The 24,285-nt window shown below is 53.2% G+C and overlaps 1 protein-coding gene and 1 pseudogene across 1 annotated transcript in view; both read left to right on the forward strand.

The window, feature by feature from the left end:
* The window catches only part of LOC111816138 (5'-AMP-activated protein kinase subunit gamma-2-like), a 148,827-nt gene that overhangs the window by 37,447 nt on the left and 87,095 nt on the right, over positions 1–24,285 (forward strand). The gene's annotated exons all lie outside the window — the stretch shown is intronic.
* Positions 4,446–10,407, forward strand: LOC111816124 (annotated as a pseudogene).

Consider the following 24,285-nt stretch of genomic DNA (forward strand, 5'->3'; position numbering starts at 1 on the left):
GGTGGATGGATAGATGTGTGGCTGGGTGGATGGGTGGATGGGTGGATGGGTGGATGGATGGATAGATGGGTGGCTGAGTGGCTGGGTGGCTGGGTGGCTGGGTGGCTGGGTGGATGGGTGGATGGGTGGATGGGTGGATGGGTGGATGGGTGACTGGATGACTGGGTGGCTGGATAGATGGGTGGATGGGTGCCTGGGTGATTGGGTGGCTGGGTAGATGTGTGAGTGGGTGGATGGGTGAATGGGTGGATGGATAGATGGGTGGCTGGGTGGCTGGGTAGCTGGGTGGGTGGGTGGCTGGGTGGCTGGGTGGATGGAAGAATGGGTGGGTGGGTAGATGGGTGGATGGGTAGATGGGTGGATGGGTAGATGGATGGATGGGTAGATGGATGGATGGGTGGATAGGTAGATGGGTGGATGGGTGGATGGGTGGATGGGTGGATGGGTGGATAGGTGGCTGGGTGGATGGAAGAATGGGTGGGTGGATAGATGGGTGGATGGGTGGATGGGTGGATGGGTGGATTGGTGGATGGATGGATGGATGGATGGATGGGTGGATGGGTGGATGGGTGGCTGAGTGGCCAGCTGGCTGGGTTAGTAGATGGGTGGGATGGGTGGATGAATGGGTAGGTGGATGGGTGGATCAGTGGATGGATAGATGGATGGTCTGATGGGCGAAGACTGGCTGGACAGAGGGTCCACAGCTCCAGCCTCCACCTCTGCCTCCTTGGCCCTAGATCTTAGAGCAGAGGGGTCTGTACCCTCACATGGCCTCACATGGTGAGCAGTGATTGCCTCTATAAGTAAGGTCTTGTTCTGAGATGAGATGAGGACCCCGATGTATCTTTCGGGGGGCACACAATTCAACCTATAACAGCAGGAAGAATCTTCTTTTAAAAATGGTAGCTAAGGGGTGGGGGAGATGGCTCAGTGGAATAAGCACTTCCCTGGCAAGCACAAGGGCCTAAGTTCAATCCCTGGTTCCGCAAAAAAAAAAAAAAAAAAAAAAAAAAAAAAAAAAAAAAAAAAAAAAAAAAAAGTAGCTAAGGGCCAGCCAAATATTTCAGCAGATTAAAGTATCTGCAATCAGGCACAGGGGCCAGGAGTTCAATCCCCTGGCCTGTCATGCCAGCCTTGCCCCCGGGCATTGAGATGGCAATTGAGACTGGATGTGGTGGTGCACGCCTGTAATCCCAGCTCTTGGGAGGCTGTAAACAGGTGGATCACTATGAGTCTGATCTAGTAGTGAGACCCTGAACATCATGTAGACCCTTCCCTAAAATACAAAAAGAAAAAAAAAATGGTAGCTGGAGGTGATAGCACAGGTTTGTAATTTTAGCACTCTGGGAGGCTGAGGCAGGAAAATGCAAGTCGGAGCCCACAACTTGGTGACTTAATGAGAACCTGTCTCAAAATTTTAAAAATTTCTTGAACCGCTGGGGATGTATCTCAACAGAAAGCCCCTAGGTTCAAATCTCCAATAATTCCTAAAAGTGATTTTTAAAGTTTTTGCTTAAGTTTTGAACTTCATTCAGTTTTTGGAAAATGATTGCTAAGGACTCTCTGTAGCCAACCAAAGTGGATACAGGTTTTTCCTGTTTTGCCTGAGCTTCCTTCTCTAGGTCCACAGGTGGCTGTCAGAGTGGCCACGCCTGGCCCTGGCTCTAGAGAGAGGTGGCCCTGTGCCCAAGGGGCTGCCTGTGTTTGTGACAAGCCCGAGGTCAGAGCCAGGCCCCAGGCGGAAGCGGCACCATCTCCACAGCACCCATGGGCTGGACTCTCACAGACCCAGACAGGCATGGTGCCAAGCCTGGCAGCCTCTGCGTCCCCATGTCCCCCTCATCCCGTGCTGCTGATAAACTGCTATAGTGTGGTTCTCTTGTTTTAATTTTTAAATTAGGGCTGAATATTTTATGTTGTAGTCACCTCTCTGAGAACCATTTGTGAAAAAGGAAGGCATTGGTCACATCCTAATGGCCTGGCCACATGTGGCCACCGGGTCCCGGTACTAAAGCGCCACACTTGCCCAGGACCAAGGAGAAGCATTGGATCACCAGTGTGGACTGCTGGACAGCAAAGTCACTGGAATTCTCTCCCAAGACTCCAGCCCTCTGAGGTCACTGCGTCCTGGGCTAGGTTCCTCCCAGGCTCAGGGCTTCTATCCTGGCCTTAGCTGTGGCCTGGGTATCATCCCACCCAGAAGTGATGGCAGGAGTGTGCTTCCAGAACTTTCTTTGTCACTGTCTGCCATTTTTCAACTTAGTTGAAGGTTCAGGGTCTCTGTGGAAGTCTCTACTGCTAGATGTCACCAGAGAAATCTCTAAATAGAGCTTGTCTAACACCCAAGTCACATATCATGAGGACAGCCTGTATTATATTCCATAAAACTCACAACAGAACACATGTGCAGCCCCTGGTGTAATCCTCACAAAAACCCTGTTGGGTCAGTGTAATGATTATCGATCTCATCTTACAGGTGAGGAAACTGAGGATTAGAGAAATTCATGGCTCACCCTCTCAAGGGGCTAATAAATGGCAAAGCTGGGATCTGATTCTGTGGAAGGTAGGAGTGAGGGCTTTTCCCTTCCCAGAGTGCTTGGGGAAATGAACTCACCCTGTCTGCACGAGGACCCGCGGGCTCAGGCACTGGTGCGGAAGGCAGTCTGTAGCAAACAGTTGTCTAGTGTCACAGTATGTTGGTCCTCATTTCAGTTAAGCTGAGGAGACTTTTGCCCCTAAGCGACAGCCTGGCCTTCCACCACCTAGGCGGCTCCAGCTTTCCGTTCAGCAGTGCTGTGGAGGCCATGCTAGGTCACAAACTTGAGAACCTGAGTGGCGGCCTGAGGAGACACACCAGCTTCTACCTCAGCCCGACAACCCTCACTTGTCCGTGACCTAAGCCTGAGTCTAACTCGTGCTCCGTGCTGCCAAAGAGACCTAGCTGCTGTGCATCTTCCAGAGCCTTTTGGAACCTTCTAGAACCTTGTCAGTGTCTCTGGGACCAGAGAAGGAGGAGACACTAGGGCCTTACAAAATATGAGGACCCTTCAGTGCCTTTGGTCTCCCTAATCCTGCACACCTTAGCCGTGGCCTTACTCCTTTCACGAAGCCTTTTTCTATGGCTTTCTCCCAACGTGGGCTCTTCCTTCTGGAAATTTCTGTGGTGGCTGCTATCTGCACCACACAGCGGCTGCCCTGACTCCATCTGCTTTCTTCCATGTCTCCACAAGTTCTCCTGATGGGAATCGCTCTTCCATTTTCTTCATTTGCCCACATGAGGTTGGCACTTAGTTGGGGGTTCTAGAAATGCTTGCTCGAGAGGAGATGGACTGTTGAGAGACACAGCAAGAATAATCCAACTTGTTTCTGTTTAAGAAACAAAAGAAAATGGGGCTCCCACCCGCCTCCTTTGACAGCAAGTTCCCTGGTCTCCAGGTGGGGACTTCCCCTACTCGGGTCTGCAAGGCCCTTCCTGGTTGAGCACAGAACCTGTGAGACATTTGGTTAGGAAGAAGGAACATTCAAAAGCTGTGTGCTGGAGCCAGGGGGCTGGGGACCTCGACGTTAAAGTGCTGTGAGCCTAAGGACCCCATGGCAGTGCGTGTGGCAGAGTCCCTGGCACGGAGTGGGGAAGAGGAGGGCGGGTAATATCAGGAGCATCTGGAGGGGACACTTTGGCAATGTGTTAAGCATGCTGTGTCTTCTCCAGCTATCAGTGATTTCTGGCTCCACGATCTTAGCTACCACACGAAGACCAGGCCTTCCACCCTGTGCTGGGCAGCTGCGGGGCTTATTTGGGCTCGAGCTGGCGAGATCACCATGTGGCTGCCATGTGCAAAGTCTCAGCCAGGACACCCTCTTCCTCAGCAGATAAAGTGGGTGAAATCATGGTGTGTGGGCGCCGGCCTGGGTCCCCAGCAACCTGCAGTGTCACCTCAGGCAAGACACTGACCTGGAAGCCTTGTATCATTGCAAGTGCATTAGAGTGAGATTGTTCAGTAGAATCAAGTCTGTGCGAGTCACTGAGCACATCATTGCTTCGGATAGGGGGGCCAGCCGGGTCCCACATTCAAGGCTCTGGGTAGCTCGGGGCTGGGATCTCTTAAGAGTGTTGGGTGTTTAGAACTGGCATTGAGGCTGGGCCTGGTGGTGCATGTCCACAATCCCAGCATTTGGGAGGCTCAAGCAGGAGGATTATGGCCCAGTTCAGGACCAGCCTGGGCTACAAAGTGAGCTCAAGGCAGCTTGAACTACATAATGAGATCCTGTCTCAAAAAAAGACAAAAAACCCAAAACCAAACCAAACAAAACAAAAAACAACCCAGCCCTCAGCCACTGCTACTGCCTAAGGCCTTCTGCTGCTCCTGGTGCTGCTTGTGTACTTGCTTGGTTCGGACCTGGTACCTCTTTCGTGAAGTTGCGGTAAGAGGACTCAGGTGTTTGCTATGGCCAACGAGCAGCCCAAGGAAGGAGTCAAGCCTGAGAACAACAATCACATTAATTCGAAGGTGGCGGGGCAGGATGGTTCTGTGGTGCAGTTTAAGAGTAAGAGGCCTACGCCACTTAGTCAACTAAGGAAAGCGTATTGTGAACAGACAGGTTTTTGTCAGTGAGGCAGATCAGATTCCAATTTGATGGACAGCCAGTCAATAAAACCAACACACCAGCGCAGATGGAAACGGAGGGTCAGGGTGCAATGGACGTGTTCCAGCGGCAGACAGGAGGGGCTCCTAAGAAGGGAGCCAGCAGCAACTCTACTGCACAACTTTGCTCAGAGAGACCAAGAATGCTTTCTCAGTTAGAAAACTGCAATTTGGTTCCACAACATTCTGACTACTACAGTAGTATAGTTTTCTCTATTTCATTTACCCCTTTCCTGTTCCTTTATTGCATGTAAACACAAGCATATTGCTTTTTTTTTTTTTTTTTGCTAAATGGCCAACAATATGATTTGATTGACATCAAGTGGAGATGGGATGCAGAATTACTGGTTCTGTGAACATAATCCCCTTTCTCCATTGGTGGCATGCTCATCAGCTCTTATCTTTATATTCCAGGAAGTTATTTTGCTCTCACTGTGCTAACAGAAAAGACAGCAATGTAAAATTCCTTGCATGCCTTGTTTGATTGGAGAATTTTAGTGTTTTTCATTTATCATTGTAACACCAAGGACAATTTTATAACTTTTTGTACATAGCTGTTACATGTAGGGCAATCTATCTTGAAGTAGGAGTAAATTACTCTTTAAAACAGAAGAGTCCTAGATAGTTTTCCCTTTAAGTCAAGTGTCTTGTTGTGTAAATAAATTTCTTATTGAAAATGGAAAAAAAAAGACAAAAAAAATCAGAATTGGCATTGAAAGATGAAGAAATCGGTACCTTTTAGGGGAAAGGCTGGGATTTTTGTTTCCTCCTCATTAAATCAAGCCTTTAGATCTTAATGATTCCAAATGTCGTTGTAACCCAGGAGTCTGGCTTCCGTGGTAGATATTGGTGCTCTCCAGCAACCCAGGGGTGCTGTCTGACAGCCCCCCCCCCCCACGCCTCAGGAGCTGGTAGTCGGTTACGATGAAAGGAACGCTTGGCCCAGATTTGCCAAATCCCAGCAAGAGGGTATCAGGCATGGGACCTACCTGTTCCTGTGGGTCACAGGAAGTCACCACTGCCACTTGGCAGATTCTCTCCGTGCAGGAGTATATGTATGTTTGGGGGGCTAGGGATCCAAGCCAGGGCCTTGCACATGCCGGACAAGCGCTCTACCATTGAGCTGCACCCCCTTCCCAAAAGCATGCTTTAAATGGCACAGCTCAGCATTGGGTCCCCTAAGGTGGAGGATGTGGGACGGTGGCATGTGGGCCGCAAGAGCTGCAGTTGGAGAGGCCAGCAGGCGGCTGGATCCTCCAGCTGCCAGGGCCACCACTCATTCCACCATGAAGCAGCTGCCTAGTGAGCATGTTTGCAACAGTGGGCCCCTCTGGCTCAGCTCTAAATCCCAGGGTGTCAGAAGCTACTGAACTGCCCCATCTGACACAGAAAGTGTCTCCCTGCCTGCATCCCACTTGCCGAGGCAGATCTCATGTGTCATTCCCAGAAAGTCACCCATTCTGTGCCTGCTGTTATTTAAAGCTAACATGTGCCCCCAAAGCTTCATGCACTCATAAATGGGGTATTTCAAAGGTGGCTGGAGTAGGGTGCTTGAATGGGGATTTAAGGGTATGATACTGGGATTAAGGGTGTGCGTAATGGAAGCCCCTCCCTGGGCATGGATGGCACCAGTCAATAGGTTTGTAGCTTGGATGGAAATAAAAGAATAGGAAGAAAGCAGGCTTGCTGATGCTGCTTGCTGGTTTGCTGCCTCGTGCCTGCTCTGCCATGGACCATTTTTCCTCTGCACTGCCCTCCACCACGCTGCTTGGAAGCCAGCCAACTATGGACTGAAACCTCTCCAAATTGTGAGCCAGAATAAACCTTTCCTCCTTCAGCTTTGGGTGTCAGGTAATGTGTCCCAGCAGTGAGAAAAAGTAACTAAGACGGTCAGCACCTCAACAGTTCCGCTGCCCAGGCCCCTGGTTCCCCCACTCACGGACCGTGTGGCCCAGGGTTACAGGCTTTGAGGACAAAGGTGATGACAGCACCTACTAAGAGGGCAGCTAAGGTCTTGGTTAGGCAGCATCTCTACTCCAGGGCAGCTGCTGTCGGCCTTCTGCACACCCTCTGCACATCCCCTGCAGGCCCGTTCTGTGACCAGGAGACAGGGCTGCAGGGTTCCGCTGGTGTCAGGGCAGTGGCTGTGTGCTTGTACCCTGCAAGGCCTTGTCCCGGGAACGTGAGCCTGCTACACAGCACTTGACTCAGGCCTGTGGCCAGAGATGGCTTAGGACCTGGCAAGGCTTCGTGCTAGGCTCCTGATGGCGGCCACCTGACCCAGGTCGGCTGTTATCCGTGCTTTGCCCGTGCGTGTGCTCGTGGTTCTGGTCGTCTCTGCCAGCTGCACAGCACCAGCGACACCGCACGTGGCATGAGATTTCCCCGCCACATTTCCATTGTCATTTTGCTACCCTCAGAACTCACTTCGCTGTATTTCATAACATCGCACAACTCAGTCAGAGCATACTTGACAATTCCCCACCATTACGTGATGTACCGCGACTCACAGAGTGTGAACATATTCTCAATTTTAATTAGAGAACAAGCCTGGGCCACGGTGGGGGGAGGGGAGAGCAGAAGATGCAAATAAGCAAACAGAAATGAAGAAAACAGGGAGCACAGCTGTTTGTGCAGCAGCGGCACAGGGCTGGGCCTTGAATCCTGGTGGCCTGGCTTCTCTGTTCTCTTGCTTTGGTGACGCAGCCTCTCGGAGCCTCATTTTCCTTTCTGACCAAGCAGCCCTGTGCATGTTTCCCTGCTCTGCAGACTGAGATAGCACAAGTGACATGTTCAGCATCAGAGGTCCCCCCGGGGCATCCGTTGATGGGAAGGGGCCGGATGGCACCTTTGGGGGCCAGGGAAGGGTCCTTGGGGTGGGCGGGGCTTCCAGGAGTGGAGACCTGCAGAATCTCCCGGGTCTGCCTGGGGTGCCAGGGGCCCACTCAGCCTCTGCTTGAGCAGAATGACTGTGGATTGGGGCCCTCCAGGCTGTGTCCCACGCTGACCACATGGAGCTGGTTAAGCTGGTTTCTTGGTTTTGTCATTGAACAATGATTTTCAGGCTTTGCTAGTCTCTTCCATCTTCCTGGTCTTTTAAGAGAGCTGACTTCCACCCGTGAAGGAGCGAAGGCGAGTAAGCTCAGAGTCTAAAGGGAAAAAACAACCCACCTAAGCATGGGAGAGTGAAGCCAGCGGCCCTACCTGTGTTGGAAACAAGCTGGCCAAGCCCAGATCTTTGTGTTTCTCGGTCTCTAGTGAGTGCCCCGAGGACCGGAAACAGACCTGTCTACTGTCAGCACTGCAGAGGCCCTTGCGTGCTTGACTCTGTGTGCAGCAAACTTCCCAGCCCTTTGGCAGGGGCACCCATGTCCTTGGCATCCCCAGCTTTTCCAAGCAAAGTGAGTTAGGCTTTTTCCTCTGGGGCTTGTTTGTGTGCTTTGGAATAAAGCACACAGAAAAGAAAACAAGCTCAGCTTGCCCAGCACAGCTCACTCCAGAAACAGCAGTGGAAAATATTGAGTTTGGCTGGACCTTAGGCTGGCCACTCACATGCAGGCCCAGGGGACCGGCCGCAAGATGTCAGCCCTGCACTCGCCGGCTTTTTGCTAAGCCTGGCATTTATACCAGCGCTGCCCTCTGCTTCCAGAATAATCCCGCACATCCCAAGCTGAGGCTTATTTTTGTCCAAATGCTTGTTCATCCATTATCCCAACAGCAGCTCAGGGAGGTGCTCAAAGCAAGTGCTTCTACCAGATTTGTAGAAGACTGAGAAATGACTGAGCCATGTCCCAGACCTGGGCTGTGGTCACAGAGTGTCAGCGCCTGGGCCTGGAAAGACCTGGGGGTATAACCTATGCTCGGGCTACAGGCAGGAAAACAGCTGAGCACAGAGGGCAGTCAGGTGTCTGCGGCAGCCAGCATGGGGGACATCTCACCCCCCACCCCTCAGCCCTCCAAATGGACCATCAGAGGGACAGTGACTGCCTGTCACCCTCCCGGGCTGAGAGTATCCTTAGGGAAAGCCACAAAATTCCAATCCCATTAGACGTCTCAGACCCTTCCACAGTGGCCTTTTTGCCCTTGAACTTTGGTAGAGACCAATGCCACGCTAGTTGGCTACCTCTGCAAGGCCTTCCTGAGTACATCTTGCACATCACCCTTCCTTACCCTTCATGGCCACCAGCCTTATCTTTGCCCACTAAATCTTATCTCTTTCATGAGAGCACTTTGGAAGAATCCTCTTCCATACTTTTTGTGATGGGCCACTAACCCTCTTTTGAAGTCATTCCTCCACTGCTGAGAAGCTCAAGTCATCAGCAAGTTTAATTGCAGGGTCCTGAAACAGGGACCTCCACTTTCCCTTCATGACTCTATTCAATTTTCTCCCCAGCCGGCTTGCGGACCCCTTGGAGTATTGTTGGGAGGGGACCTGGGATTCACTTAAATCTGGACAGAAAGATACAGAAGCAGCAGTGAGAAAGGAAGAAATTTGTTCTACTCACAAATTTGTTCTACTCCAGGGACTCACAGGTCCCTGAAGGCAGGCGGCAGAGCATGGCACACATGGTCACACAAGGCGGTGCCAGGGCTGGGCAGCAGGTGGAAGGAGCCAGGAGAAGAGGTGGGCGGGAGCTTCGCTCTGGTTCCCATGGGAAGGGCCAGGCAAGGCAGGGTGAGCGGGCTCAGGGCCAGACAGCTGGAATAGTTTTGGTGTGCCTGGGGGTGTCGGTGAGGCCCCTACTTGTGTGGTACCTGTTCTGTGATGATTAGGGCACAGGAAAGTGGCCAGGGTGTGACGGGGGAGGGGGTGGGGTCTGTGGTTTGCACCAGAGAAGATGAGCTCTCAGGTGAGTCGTGTCCCCTCTCTAGGAATTGGCTCCCCGGGAGGGACAGTCCCTCCCGGCTAAGCAGGCTCCCATCAAGACAGTAAATAGCTGGGCGTGGAGGCGCATGCCTGTTATCCCAGCACTGGGAGGCTGAGGCGGGAGTGTCGTGTGAATGTGAGACCAGCCTGGGCTGCAAAGTGAGCTCAAGGCCAGCCTGAACTGCATCACCGGAGCCTGTCTCAAAAAGACCAAAAACAAAGAAGACAGTAAATAAAGGGCAAGCTCAGTGCCACCAAGGCTGCGCTGCCTCCCAGGGGTCTGAAGCTGAGCAGCCACGTGTTAATGGGGCTTCCACCAGCAGAGCCTTGTGGGAGGCCACAGCCATCGCTGTGCAGAGAAAGGGCTGAGTTCTCTATGCTCCAAGAACAAGGAATTCCAAATGGTCTGGATCTCAGAAGTCCACCAGCCTTGTTGTGAGTCAAGTGGGGACAGATCGGGGGTGCTGTGTAGCCAGAGGACCTAGAGCCCAGAGCCTCGGCTCCCGCATCGGTGGCCTGGGTACCTGCCTCTCTCCACCCAGCCCCTGCTGCCTGTCTTTTTAAAGCTCAGCTCAGCCCTCCCTCCTGCTGCTGCCTGTGCAGTACGCCAGGCGACGAGGTGCCTCCCGCAGCCCCGACACAGGTGGTAATGACAGTTTGCTGCAGTCCCGTCAGCAAGGGATCTGCCTGGGCTCTGCCTGCGTTTGGAACAACAAACTGGCTCCAGCCAACCGGACTGTTGCCTGCGCTGTTTCAGGCCAGCTCATGCTGCCTGCCAGCCGCTTGTTGCGCTGCTGTGGGGACTGGGAACACGCCCAGCCCAGTGCCAATCTGTTGCAGACGTGCAGTGACAGTGGCTCCGGAGAGCAGCCCAACCCTAGAAACGGCCTGTGCTGAGGGGCTGGGAAACCCTTCTCGGATGGGCCTTTGGAGGGAGGCAGCCGGATTTGTCAGAGCCGAGAGAGCTGCGTGTCTCCTGTCACTTGCATCCCTGCCATCCGGCATTCGGGAAGAGGAGACCTCGGGACCCCACGGGCTGAGTAAGCAGACCTTCCCAGCTGGCTTCTAGATGCGTGGCGCGTCCGTCCCCATGTGTGGCTGCTTCTTCTAATAATGCTTTGTCTCCTCTGTATGCAATGCGAATGCTGAATTATTGCTTTGTTCCCCAGGAGCCCCTTATTAAATTAAATACCCCAAGGCTGAGCACAGTGTTTCTGCTCGCTGTTAGAGCTGTGTGTTTTCTCCTTATATAACTTTTCTCAGGGACCTACAGAGAATCACTATTGGAGGAAGAGGTGGGGTTCGCCCCTGTTCTGCGGAGCTGCCTCCCCCCCCCCAGGCTGCTGGGAGGGGGCAACATCGGTCCTGAACTCAGGGTTTCCTCATCTTTTGCTCCTCTTTCTTAAAGTTCCCTCTGCAAAGCCAGATCTCAGCAGAATTGACATTCTTTTACCTCTCCTCTGTTTTCCCGAATCATCATTCATTCAATTGGCCCCAGATGGAAAATGTTGGGGACGACATGGGGGGGCTGCTGGGATCGGCCCACGGATCCCCTGGGACTCCCTTGCCCACAGATACGCTGGCCTACAGGCTGGTGTCCTGCTGGAAAGCAGCGCCTGGGAAGCTTACTTGTTGCTTGTTTAACTTGCAGGGAAGACAGTGAAAAAGAAAGGAGGGCAGAGAAGGGTGGGGAAGGCAGAGGAGGGGACGGACCTGCATTCTGGGGTGGCAGAAGGTGAACAGGGGCCGAGACCGGGGCCCTCAACACCGGAGACACCACAGTGCACAGGCTGAGATATGGGCTGGGAAGACTGCGAGAGTCAGGGCGCCTGCCCAGTCCTCTCCAAGCACTGATGCTGGGCCCCTGGGGCAAGCCACTGTCACTTTGTTGATTTGGTATTGACTTACAGTCCCCATCCCCAAGCCATCTGAGCTATGCCTGAAGAGAGCTCCAGCATGGTCTCGATCCTTAGTCCAAGGGCCAGTGCAGCCCTGTGGGGGGGGGGCTACAGGCAGCGTAGGAAGCTTGACGCTATGCTCCGAACTTGCAGTCCAGATGGGAGAAAAAAGGTGATATCACACAATTCAAGAAACACGAGGGCCAGTCAGATAGCTCAGCGGATTAAGCACCTGCTTAGATAGGCACAGGGACTAGGGTACAGTCCCCAGGATGCTGTGCTGGCCCCACCCCCAGGGCACGCTGAGATGGTGACTGAGACTGAGTGTGGTGGCACATGCTTGTAATCCTAACACTTGGAAGGATGAAAACAGGAGAATCGAGTCCGATATATGTAGTGAGACCCTATAAACCCTGTACTAAATATATTAAGAAAGAAAGAAAGAAAGAAAGAAAGAAAGAAAGAAAGAAAGAAAGACAGACGAGCTAGTAGTGAACTGAGCACAGAGCGGCATTGCTAAGCACCAGAAGTTGGGCCAGGACCTGCTGGAGGAGGCCTGGGCTGTGCAGGCACCTACCTGCCAGGCCTGAGGCTGCATCAGGGTGCAGGCAGAGGCTGGTGGGAGGGCAGAAGGTCCAGCGGATCTCAGGTGCTATTAGATGTGCACGGGTAAGACTAATGCAAGAGGAGGAGGGACCCATGACTTCCTGGAGACTGGACAGACAGAAGTAGTGGGCTCAGCCAGGGTCCTGGGCCCATGAGCCCCTGGCCAGGCTCAGAGTGGCTTGCTTTACTCAAGGAGGTCTCCAGGGGCTTCTCGGCTTTCTAGTGACCCCTCAACTCGCATGGTGGCATCCGAGGAGTAGAAGAGTCAAAGGTGAGGTGTTCTGCTTGGTTCAGTGTGGTTTAGGTCCAACATTAGGCCTTGAGAGAAAAGCAGACTTCTTTATAGAACAGCAAACTGAGGGCTAAAAGATTAAATTTGCTCTGTGGACATAATGGAAAATTGAGAGTTCTTAAGGTACTTAATCTGTCTGGCACAGGCCCCTGGAAGTGCGCCCCCACTCCATCTCCCCCACTTCTTGCTGCAGCTCAGCTGGGAATGGGATTCTTTCTCAAACTATAGACCTTTTTTTTCCTTTCAAGTTTCAAGTCTCTTGTCCCACACAGAGAGACCATCTTGTCCCCTACTGAGCAAACCTTCAGCACCAGCCACACTCAGCCCGTCAATCTAAGCTAAAGTGTGTTATTTTGTCATGAGCATTATTTTGTATGAAGTCATGTTTCCTTGGTTCGTTCTTTTAGATCAATTCAATTGCTAACACCTCACAGTCAGCTAGGGTTGTCACTTCTTAAAGGTTCACCTCCTTTTTCCCTGTCACCTCTTAAACTGCCAGGAGTTGGATGTGTTTCTCTCTCTCTCTCTCTCTCTCTCTCTCTCTCTCTCTCTCTCTCTCTCTCGTATTTTAGGGAAGCGTCTACAGGGTGTTCAGGGTCTCACTACTAGATCAGACAGTGATCTGCCTGTTTACAGCCTCCCAAGTGCTGGGATTACAGGTGGACGCCACCATGCCCAGTCTCAGTTGCTGTCTCAGTGCCCCAGGGGCAGGGCCAGCGAGGCAGGCCTGGGAATTGAAACCCTGGCCCCCGCTCCTGCGTGCAGGTGCTTTAATCCGCTGAGCTGTTTGGCCGGCCCCTGGATGTATTTCATATTCCAGGAAATTGTAACTACACGGGTCAAAGGCACCAGGCTCCAGCCTTGTCAGGCTCATGGGTGCTCATCTTTTCATTCTCGTGACAGTCCTGGGAGGTTTTCTTTCTCTTCTACAAGGAAACTAAGGGCTCCCTGACTTGAATAATTTGCCTAACATAGCACAGCCAGGAGGTGGCAAACTGGAGTTCGAACCCAGGCCCCAGCTGCTGCACAGGGGTCTCGTGCTTGCTCTTGGAGGACCTCAGTGGCCTTCATCGTGCACATCTGGTTCTCACAGTAGGCCTGGGTGGGGCCCACGGGTGGCTGCGGAAGGCCTTGGGCGTGGTCGTCCACAACTCCCGGCATCCCGGAGGCAGCAGAGGAGCGCGTCCACGCATCGCCTCTCCGTGCTTTCCAGCCCCACCTGGACCGGTGTCCTTGTCACTTGTATGACCAAGGGCTGAGAGCTCTACAGGGGGCCTACAGTGAGACTGTGGGACTCACACCTCAATGTGAGTCGAGACCATAGCACAATTGAGCCGCCAGCCCTCAGTGCCCAAGAACTTGGCCTCGTTCCCTTTTGACCCAGCACCCTTTTGACCCAGCTGGGACTTGGGACTGTGTTCTATCACATAGCCGTGGGGGGCCGTGCGCAAGTTAGCTCATTTCCTTGGACCTCTTTTTTATCTTAAAAAGAGGTACCTATTCCTGCCTCACAGGTTAGGGTGCAGATCAGTTCAACGGCGCCATTCCTGGCACAGGGCAGAGGCTCGGTACACAGTGGGCCTGGGACATCAGGCAAGGGTTCGCACCGTTGTGGCCCCTTGGAGCCCAGCAGAGTCTGGCAAACACCTCCGCAGCGGTACCTTGAGTGGACTGTTTTTGGTGAATCTCGGGGCGTTTCCACCCTGCTTACCCATCGGCAACTCAGGCAAGGCTTGGGGCTCCCTTGGGTTCCTCTGGCTCCTGGCCCTTCAGCCCACCTCCTCTCAGCCTGCCCGTCCCAGGATTGTGGTGACCTCACTGGTCATCTGCTCTCCCACTGCCTTAGCTTCTCTGGCCTCTCAGAGGCCACAGTGCCTTTTCACATCATAACCTCTCTTGGATCAGAAAGTCCCTTATTGACTCCCTTGGGTACCTCTCACCCCAAGCTATAAGGGAGGAGGGGGTGGCATAGAGCAAGACCAGAAGGAAAACCAAGCCAGGTTTGGGGTTCTGTTTGCGTTTTCCTTTACAGGCGAGTTATGCGGTGGCATTTTACTGTCTAATGTCTCCTCTGAAGGAAGACAGCCATCTGCCTGGTAACCGTGGCCTTCCCTTGTTAAGTCACTCTTGAGCAAGGGCCTCACCGGGCCGATTCCAGTACATAAGACACCAGACCCTTGCAGGCTGTGGGACAAGGGTGCCCTCCGTCAAAGCCTTCCCTGTCTGGCTCTAGTAGGAAACAAGGAACTTTTCCAAGGTGGGTTTTCAGCTATTTGCCACCCCAAGAAGGAGTGCTTGGCTTGGGCCCCTACCCCCAGGATCACCTCTCCCATTAGGGAGTCTGCTGGAGGGGGGTTTGCTGTTCACACGGAGCAAGAATGACAGCTCTGCAGACCACTGTGAAAGACCGACTTTTGGTACTGAAGGCAAGTGGGGGCCTGGGCTGCGGCGCCCCGTGGACACACCAGGTGTAGCGTTGAGGAGGCTGGGCTTTGGGGCTGAGCCCTGGGTGATTCCCAGCACAGAGGACAGAGGGCACTGCCAGGATCCTCGGGATTGATCCCACACCCATCCCACAGTGGAGGCAGGAGGGCCGGGTGGGAACGGGCAGCTCCGGGTAAAGATTTATCCCTTTCTCCTGGAGTCCTCTACCTCTGCTGGGATCCGCCCTTCATGTCAGGCCAGGACCTGAGCCCGTCACTTCTCAGGACCCAGCCAAGCCTAGCTCTGAGTCGGCTGCAGGCATCTGTCACCACCCACTTGCTCTGAGTCATCCCACACTTATCTGCTCAAATCGCACAGCCTTGAAATGCGCTTACCAGTTGGTCTTCCAGTGTGTGCTCTAGGGGCGGTTTGGAAGGAAGGCTGGGCCTGGGGGGATGGTGGGCGGGAGGGAGAGAGGGCAGATGAAGAGAACTGGTGTTCCTGGCCTGGCAGGGGTCTGAGAACCTCCTCCACTCGGCTCCAGGTCCCCACAGGGTCACTGGCTCTCCCCCAGCAGCTCTCCATGGCCACCTGGAGCCCGGGTGTTGGGCCAGGCCACCAGCCAGGGCTGCATTTCCAAGGGCCTGTTTTTTTCCTCTTCATTTCACCTCTTCCCTACCAAAGCCTTTCCCGGCCTATGAGTATTGTTCCCCCACCACCTTCCAAGTGGGAGAAAAGATGCCAGTAGCAGACAGATCCAGGTATCCAAGTGCACCTGTCACCTGTGCCATCAGATGTCCCCTGGTCCCTCCCTCCTTGTCACCAAGCCCACTGAGTGGGTATCTCGCAGGTCTCCAAGGGCTGTCTGTGTGGGACAGGAGCCTGCTCTTCGCTCCCACCCACATCTCTAAAGAGAAGGTTATTATTCCCCAGTCCTTTGGCCAGCAGTTCCCGCTGGATCACTTTCCCCAGTCCCTCCCGACAGATGAGGAAACTGTTGTGTGGTTGCCAAAAACTCCGAAGGGTGTTTCTGGATAAATGCAAATACCTAGGTGCTGCAGTAAACCCAGAGACCAGGCTGAGAGCGACCAGCCACCCCACGTCAGCATGCTTGCTGTCAGAACCCAGCCCGCGGCACGTTCAGGTGCACTTCACAGTGAAGGAGCCTGAAAATCACTCCCGTGTCTCTTATCGTCAATCCCCTCCCCTTTCTCCACCTGAAGACTCCTGAGAGTGGCTGGGGTCTACAGTTTATCTTTGCATACCTGATGTGCCGCTTGATCCCAGACTAGCATAGTTTCCCTAGTGGATGTGTAAATAAACATGTCAGTTGCCCCAACGTGTTTGAAATCCCTCCCCCTGCAAGACTCCTACTGTCTCCTCGAAGTCATCCTAAGCTTTGAACAAGTATTCATCATTTTATTTAGTAGCTCCTGGTACCAGCCTTCCTGCTCATCATTAGCTTTAATCGGCAGGACCAGAGCTGATGAGACTCCCGGGAGCACGGTCCCCTTGTGTCTTCCCTTGCCTGGCAATCACAGGCAAACATGCAATTACTTCTCCTCCCTGTGAAAGACAGAAATCTGCAAGAGCCTTCACTTACTGTTTGTTCCCACTCTCCCTAGGCCCGAAATCACCAACGTGGCTCAGTCTCTATCTCCTCCTTCCCTCCCTTCTTTCCTCACCTGCCTCCTTCCTTCTCTCCCTCCTTCCCTTCCACTTTCTCTGCCTCTCTCTTTACCTCCTTCCTTGATCCCTTCCTTCTCTCTTTCCCTCCCTTCTTCCCTCCTCCCTTGATCCCTTCCTTCCTTCTTTTCTTCCTCCCCTTTACCTCCCTCCCTCACTCTCTTCTTCCTTTCATTCATTCATTCTGTGTGTGTGTGTGTGTGTGTGTGTGTGTGGTACTGGAGATTGAACTCAGGACCTTGTGCTTGACAGGCAAGTGCTTATTCTGCTGAGCTATCTCCCCAGCACCCCTTTCATTCTTTCTGCAGTAAATAAGATCAGCACTTGAGGAATTTAAGAGCCCACCAAAGGGCTTCTCAGGTTACAGGGACACCTTGGTCTCTAACTCTGTCACCAAGCCTCCTTGTGTGCCTCCCTTCTGCCTCTCGGAACTCAACCCCTGTGGCCTTCCTCGATGAATTCCAGGATCCTACCCGAATTTATGATTTGATCAACTAATGAACCACCTGTAAGAAAGATGCCTCCCCGAGCGCCAGCTCTATGCAGGCAGCACGTCTCTGTGCTCGTCTTGTATCAAGCCGCCTCAGTAATATAAGAAATAGGTCTGGAAAAAGCGTTACTTCGCTAGAGCAAAGCAGCGTATATTTGGGATGAGTCTTGGCAGGGATTCCGGCCTGGTTGAAGCTACCTCTCTAATCAAAGCTCTGAGGCAGAAGAGCCCGTCATCTCAGCCCCTGGGCCCGGGGATAATAGCATCTTGCCCCTACAGCCAGCCAAGCAGTTTAAGGTAATAACTGGCATTTTTAAGAAATGATTCCCACATGTCACAGTCATTCTTTATGTTTTAACTCAGATATGTCTTTGTTTGATGCTCCTATGTACTAACTTATTTCTGCATGGGAGCTCCAGCAATTCTCCTTTTAGAGACTAGGAAACAGATAGTTCAGGCTCTTCCCCATGGTGGCCTTGCGTCCTGATTACCAGCTGCTGTGTAACAGACCACCCCTAAAGAGGAAACATAATTGGGGTTCTCTCTTGTGCTGAGGGGTCGCCTGGCTCAGCTGAGTGGCTGTCACAGGGGCTCCAAATGCTTTTTCTCAGATGGTGGCTGCCACTGGAACACGGTAAAGGCACCTCCCTTCTTAGCTCTGGGGCCAGGACTGGCTGTGTGGCTCCTCCTGCCTCAGGCAACCTTTTCTCATGGCTAGCTTGGGCTTCCCTGTAATGCGGTCTCGGGGAAGTAAGATTATCGGCGTGATGTGGGGGCCCACAAGGCTCCTTTTCACCTAGCCTTGGACAACGAGGGACACTATTTCCTGCCGCATTCCTGTTGGTCCCAACAGCCCAACCCAAGGGCTGGTGCTTAGATGGAACCTCCCAGCAGGAGACAGCAGCATGTACAGGAAGAGATGTCTCCCTGGCAACCTAGTACTCCTGGTTAATGCGTCAACTTGACTTTTACTGCTTTATTGGGAAACTTTTCAGCTTGGACTCCGAGCATCATGAGGAGCCATCATGACCCAAAGAGACACATACACTCATTAAACAAGTTCTGACATGGGTCCTCTTCTGTTTTATTAAAAACAGCCGCTTGGCTTGAGTTGATTTCACAACCCTCGCATTACCTGGACTTTCAGAAACACTGTCCTATGAGATTCTGCCCTTTGAGATGCTCTGTGGCATGACAAGGCTCTTAAGACAACATCAAACAGTGCAACAGGGAGGCCATTCCTTACCAGCAATGTTAGTGGCTTTGCTGTTGCTGGGATAGAATACCTGACCCCTGTGACTGAAAGGAGGCCAGGGATATTCTGGCTTACGATTTCAAAGGGTTCAATCCGTGGTCAACTGGCTCCAGGACAGAAACAGTATGGTAGAAAGGGCGCAGGAAACAGAAAAGGACAGGCGCTGGGGACATAGATACACTCTTCTAGGTCAGACACCCCCGAGACCCTCCTGTTCCAGCCAGACCCCACATCCAAGTAGCACATTCAGCTACGAATGCATCAGTAGATTAACCCACTGGTGAGTGTGGCACCCCAAGAACCAGTCACCTTCAAAAAGCCCCATTTCTAAACACAGGAGACTTTTGGGGAATGGTTTAGTCTAAACCATGACACCAGTTCTGCAATAATCCGGAAGTCTGACCCTGTAATCTGTTAGTAAGGCTCTAGGGAAATAGTCTCTGTCCTTTACTGTGGTGAAGAAAGCAAACTGGCCCAACCCTGACGAAGGCCTGGACAGTAACTACCTGAAATCATAAATAGGCTGCCCTCGAGGCAGAAGCCACACTGGGAATATATCCTGGAACTGTGAAGTTGGGGCAGCTTTCCCTGCAGCATGCATTACCTGCAGTGGCCCAAAACTGAAATCGTACTGTGTATTAGGCGCTGCGACAAAATCCTGAGTCCTGAAGCTTAAAGGAAAGAGAAGTTTACTTTGGTTCTCAGTTTCCGGGATGTTGGTCCGTGGGTTTGGCTCCAAGCAGCTATGGTGTGGTGAGAGGCCTGGGAGAGGACAACTGTTCATCCCAGGGCAGCCAGGAAACAGAGACAGAGTGGGGGGCAAGGTCACCCCTAGTGACAGCCGCCAACTAGGGTCACTTCCTAACCACACATGCAGCCACGAGTTCATCAGTGAGGGGATCCGCTGATGACTAGAGCGTCCTCATGATCCAGTCAGCCCCCCAAACATGCGAGACTTGGGGGGGGGGCTTCTGCACCTAAGCCACGACAGCCTGCATCACCCAAGGGCAGCTGGTTATGCTGGGGTGCTCAGTGCAAATACAGTGCCCCAGACCAAATCAATGAGCAGAAACCTCTTGTGCTGATTTCGGAAGAACTCCTGGACATGCAAAGTGATAAGCACAAGGGGCAGAGTGTGCAAGCCTTGGGTTTGGGACAAGCAAATGCACTGGATTTGTATTTGCAGAAGGACGCCCTGGTAGGATAAGCAACTAAATGTGGATTCTTCAGGGATGTTGTGGCGAGGGGGCCAGGGCCAGAGAACGGCTGTCCAAGGCTGTATCCTTGGGTTCTGGCTTCTCAGTCTGATATGTGCTTCTTTCTTACAAATGAGTTGGACACCAGAGCCCTCGCCTCAGCAGAGTCATAATATGTGCAGGGGTAAACTTTATCCTCATGGCCAATGGGCAACAGGTTGGGTGAATGATTTAAAAGTCTCAGGTATTGAAAGCAGTAGGGTGGGAGATCCTTCCCACCTGATTTTTTCAGAAAAGTTGGCGTAAATTTTCAGGAGTAAGTAAAAATAGCTCTGGACCCTGGTGTGATGGCGCATACCTGTAATCCCAGCACTGGGGGAAACTGAGGAAGGGAGAAGACCAGCGTCGGCTGCCTAGTGAGTTCAAGGCTGGCCTGAACTACATGGCAAGACCCTGTCTATAAATAGATAAACAAGCAAACAACAGCTCTGGAAGGATGAGTAGGTTGTAAATGGCCAAAAGAACAGGGTTCGTTCAGTTCAGGCGATGGTGGGTGCTAGTGACTCTCAAACTTTGTGACACAAAAGGTCTCTGTATCTTATTTTATTTTTGTTCTTCCCTGGAGGCCTTATTACTATTACTATTTAATTTCGAGGCAGGGTCTTACTGAGTCGCTGAGTTGCCCAGGCTGAGCTTGAATTTATGCTCCTCCTGCCCTGCCTGCCAAGTACTTGGGGTCGTGGGCGTGCACCACCGTACGTGGCTCACTGGGCCTCTTTAAAAGGAGACAAGAAGGACATGGTGACACTTGCATTTAATAGTGTGTGGCACTCTGGAAGCTGAGACAGGACCATCGTCACAAATTCAAGGCCAGACGAGGCTACATAGTGAGTTCAGGTCTAGTCTGGACTGCATAACAAGACGCTGTCTACCACAACATAAATGAAAGGAGAAAAATCCTTGGTGAGCTTGGCAGCACAGCCTTGACCTGCACTGCGCAGATACCATTTTAGATTTCTGTGCAGAATAGTCTTGGTTGCAGTTACCGTGTAAGGGACTCGGCTTCCCATCGCCTGTCTTTATATAGCAAAGCTGAGCCGGCCCTGTGAGAGTAACAGGGCCTCGGCGGGTCCCAACCCAGGGCATGGGAAACTTGGCTACCACGGAAGAGTAACAGGAGAATGGAGAGGCTGGGGCCAGGCTGCGACCTGGGGGCATCAGGTGCCAGGCAAGGTGCACAGCCCTCCTGCAGGCCTTGGGTAGCCTCTGAAGATCTCAGCTGACGAAGTCCCTGTTTAGCGCCGCCCTTTCCTCCAGGCAGGGCACACAGTGAAGGGAGAGCTGGCCCACTGTGATCATTCGATCCTGCGCTTTAAGCTATGACCACGGGGCTATGTGAAAACCCAGAGGGGACCAGGTGACAGCTGGGGACAGCCCAAGCAGCTCCCCCTTCCCTGCCAGGGACCCTCCTTCTTCCTAGAGCTCCCCAGTCAGCTTGAAAATGGGTCTTTCTGAAATGTCAGCCTCCTGCAGGTGTCTAGAGATTCCACTTATGCTGGCACGAGGCCCTGGTGTGTGGAGCCCCTTGGCGCAGAGTGGGAGGGAAGGTCCCCAGGACCCTGTCACACGGGCAGGCGTGCATGGTTCCGGGACTTGCTGGGGCCTAACCCCTTTTGTCTTGCAGTAATGACTTGCTCAAACCCGGGCGATAAAGAACACAGGTCTGTGGGGCCACGGTCCTGGGGTCTGGGACACTGAGGGCACGGCGCTGCTTCTGCTTGGCATCTGGCAAGGGCTGGTATCCCCTCCGTACATGTGGGGCATCTAGTGACAAGACGGCGGGTGTGCACACTCAGCACTGTCCTCTTCCTCTTAAGAAGCCATCATGGCCACTGCGGGGTCCCCACCCTCTGCATGTCATCTGCCCCTATGTCCTCCAAAGGCCCGCCTCTGTCTCCCATTAATGTATTAATTTGAGGATTAAGTTTCCTTCTGGGGGACACATGCAAACTGTGAGAGAAGAAGTGCTGTCCCTGCTGGGGACCAGCCCCACCCCAACCCCGGGGTTCCTCTGGCTCCAGCAGAGTCCCCTGGATTAAAGACCCCAGGCTCCTATAGTGGGGCAAGGGTGACAAAGGCTGATGACATTCTCCAGGAAGCTGTCTCCCAAACCCACCCATGAAACAGTTACAGAGCCACCTGCCCGAGAGGACAAGGACATCCCAGAGCCCAGGTCTCCACTCTCTCCTAAGAGATGGCTTCCCCCTACGCCCCAGGAGGTGAGAAGCAGGATTTTTTTTTCTTTCTTGACAAAGCACAGCTGCAAGCAAGCCCCTGTTTTTTGTACCTGACTCCCCACCGGAGCAGCTGCTGATCTGAGACACCCCTCAAGTCTGGTGTCTTCAGCATCACACCCCAGCATTTCCCTCCATCTCCTTATGTAACCAGTACCTCTAGAACAGAATGGGTTTATTGGCAGCAAAAACAAAAAACAGAAAGGAAAAAAAAAAAAAAAAAGCCTCACAAGTCCCTTGTTTGGATTCATTAGCAGCGTGATTTACAGCCTCAAGTTCCCACCAGGAAACCAAGTTCCTCAGCTGCAGGCTGTCCCGCGTTCCCCACCCCCGGACATGCTGGGCTCCGGCTGGCGCTTGGCCTCTGTCCTGGGTGGGAAGGCAGGAGAACCTTCACTCGGCCCTCCTGCCTGGGCCTGGCCCTGAGGGTCAGACCCGCTACTGAGACCTTTGTCCCTGGCTTCCTGGCTGCCCCACCCAGTCACACTGATCTTGCCTGCCAGGGGGTTGAACCTGGACAGGATCCGATGGCTTCCTGACCCCAAGCCTGCTGTAGGAATGTGCCTGTCCCATGCCCTCAGGAAGGACCTGGGGCAGAGGCCACGTGATAATGTAGCCTCTCCATCTCCCGGCCCCAGTGAGCCGAGGGCTGTGGACAGCTCTGAGGGGCTGCAGGCAGGCCCATTGGTCACAGGCACCCTGCTGTCTCCTGCAGCGATGACCAACTGCAGTTGGGCGGGGCAGGAGGTGGAGATTGGGTGGCAGTTGGAACTGGAGCCACCTCTGCCCACTTGTGGCCTTTGTTTTTTTAACTAACAGACTTTTGCAGGAGGATGAGCATTTTCAGTTTGCAGAATACCTGAGCAGGAAGGACAGTGTACCCGTGTCCTCACCCAGCCCCTCCAGTTTCTGGTGTCGGGCACATCTCATATTCATGTGCTAGGTTGTCGTCAGTGGCATTGGTATTCACAAAAGCCCTTGTTCATATTAGGGCTCACTCTTGGTGTTGTGTGCTCTGTGGGTTTGGATGAATGTGTGATGTCACAGTCCCCCATTGCAGTGTCATACAGAGCGATGTCACCACCCTGCCCTCCTGCCCCTAACTGTCTCACTCTGGCCAGCACTTATGCCATCATTACCCAGAGCTGCCTGTGCCAGGATGCGCCCCTGGTGGCCGCAGGATCTCTACAGGAGACCTCGTCTCCCTGACCTGCTGGTCTCCATGCCCCTGCTGTGTCTGCACTGTGGCCTAGAGACCCTGTGCCCCGTGCAGAGTGATTGCCAACTTCCAATCTGAAGGAGGCCGTGATGGGTTCTGGGCTTCCTGGGAAGTTTGTAGGACAGCCGCTTCATGTCCTGATGGCCATGACCACGAAGTGAAGGTTCCCAGAGTAGCAAATTCACACAAAGGTGACAAGCGACAGAGAAGGGTGACTTGGAACCAGGGTAGGACACAGAGCTGCCGACAGGACTTAAGGGAGAAGCTGTGCTCCGGCTATCATTCTAGCTGTTGTCTGTGTGCTCCATGCAGCTGGCTTCTGCCTGTGTCACCAATCTGCAAGATGTAGCCACTGTTGTCCTGTGCTGTGGAAACTTAAGTCCAAATCAGCTGGAAAGAGGCCCCAGCTAGAAATGTAAGACCAGGTGTGATCCTCACTGGGTCCCGACTCTGCCACATGGCTTTGAGCAACTCACTGGACACTCTTGGGACGTCTGTTATCCTGCCTGTAACACAGGGGACCAGGAGGACTTCACAGACGCATTCCAAAGCTGACGCTGGACAACCTGATGCACTGGGCATAGAGATCAGAAGTAAGGGGGCCCCGGCCAGGCAGGGTCAGGTGTGACGGACACGGCTGCAAAGCAGGAGTTGTCCCCGCGGCTATGCCTGCCACACTGGGTGGGAGGTGGCCTGCAGACCCGGGGCTGGCAGGAGCCAGCCCGGCGGATCAGAGCAGCAGAGCCTGAGTCATAGGTCAGGAAGAGAACAGAGAAGGCGGGTGGGAGCAGAGGAGGAAGGAAAATCCCCAGCACTTCCCGTGGTAATTAGGGATGTGAGCGGGGCTTTCTGCATGTTTGTAGGCGCAAAGTACAAACAGGGTTCTGAGAGCACCAGGAGATGGAAGCAGATGGCATTCAGCATCCTGCAGGGTGTAGGGGCTCTTGGGACAGGTCTGCTGCTCTCTGGTCCCCAGACTCTACCTTTACAGTCCCAAAGCTCATCCGGAGCAAACTCTTCAGACTTTGTCAGCCACAATACTGTCAAAAGTAGTCCGTTTAGGGTTCCATCCCCCACACCACATGCTGCGCTGGCCCTGCTCCTGAGCACACTGAGCTGGCCACTGAGACGGGGCGGGGTGGCACTTGCCTGTAATCCCAGCACTGGGGGGGGTGGGGGGCTGAAAGCAGGAGGATCACTACAAGCCCAAGCTGCATAGTGAGACCCTGTACCAAATACATTTAAAAAAAGAAGTGGTGCATTTAGCTGGGTATGGTGGTGCACGCCTGCAATCCCAGCACTCTCTGAGGCCGCGACAGGAAGATTGAAAGTTTGAGACTTAACTCAGCAACTTAATGACTGAGACCCTGTCTCTCTCTCTCTCTCTCTCTCTCTCTCTCTCTCTCTCTCTCTCT

Source organism: Octodon degus, unplaced genomic scaffold (genome assembly GCF_000260255.1).
Source record: "Octodon degus isolate 3935 unplaced genomic scaffold, OctDeg1.0 scaffold00027, whole genome shotgun sequence".
Classification (NCBI taxonomy): Eukaryota; Metazoa; Chordata; class Mammalia; order Rodentia; family Octodontidae; genus Octodon; species Octodon degus.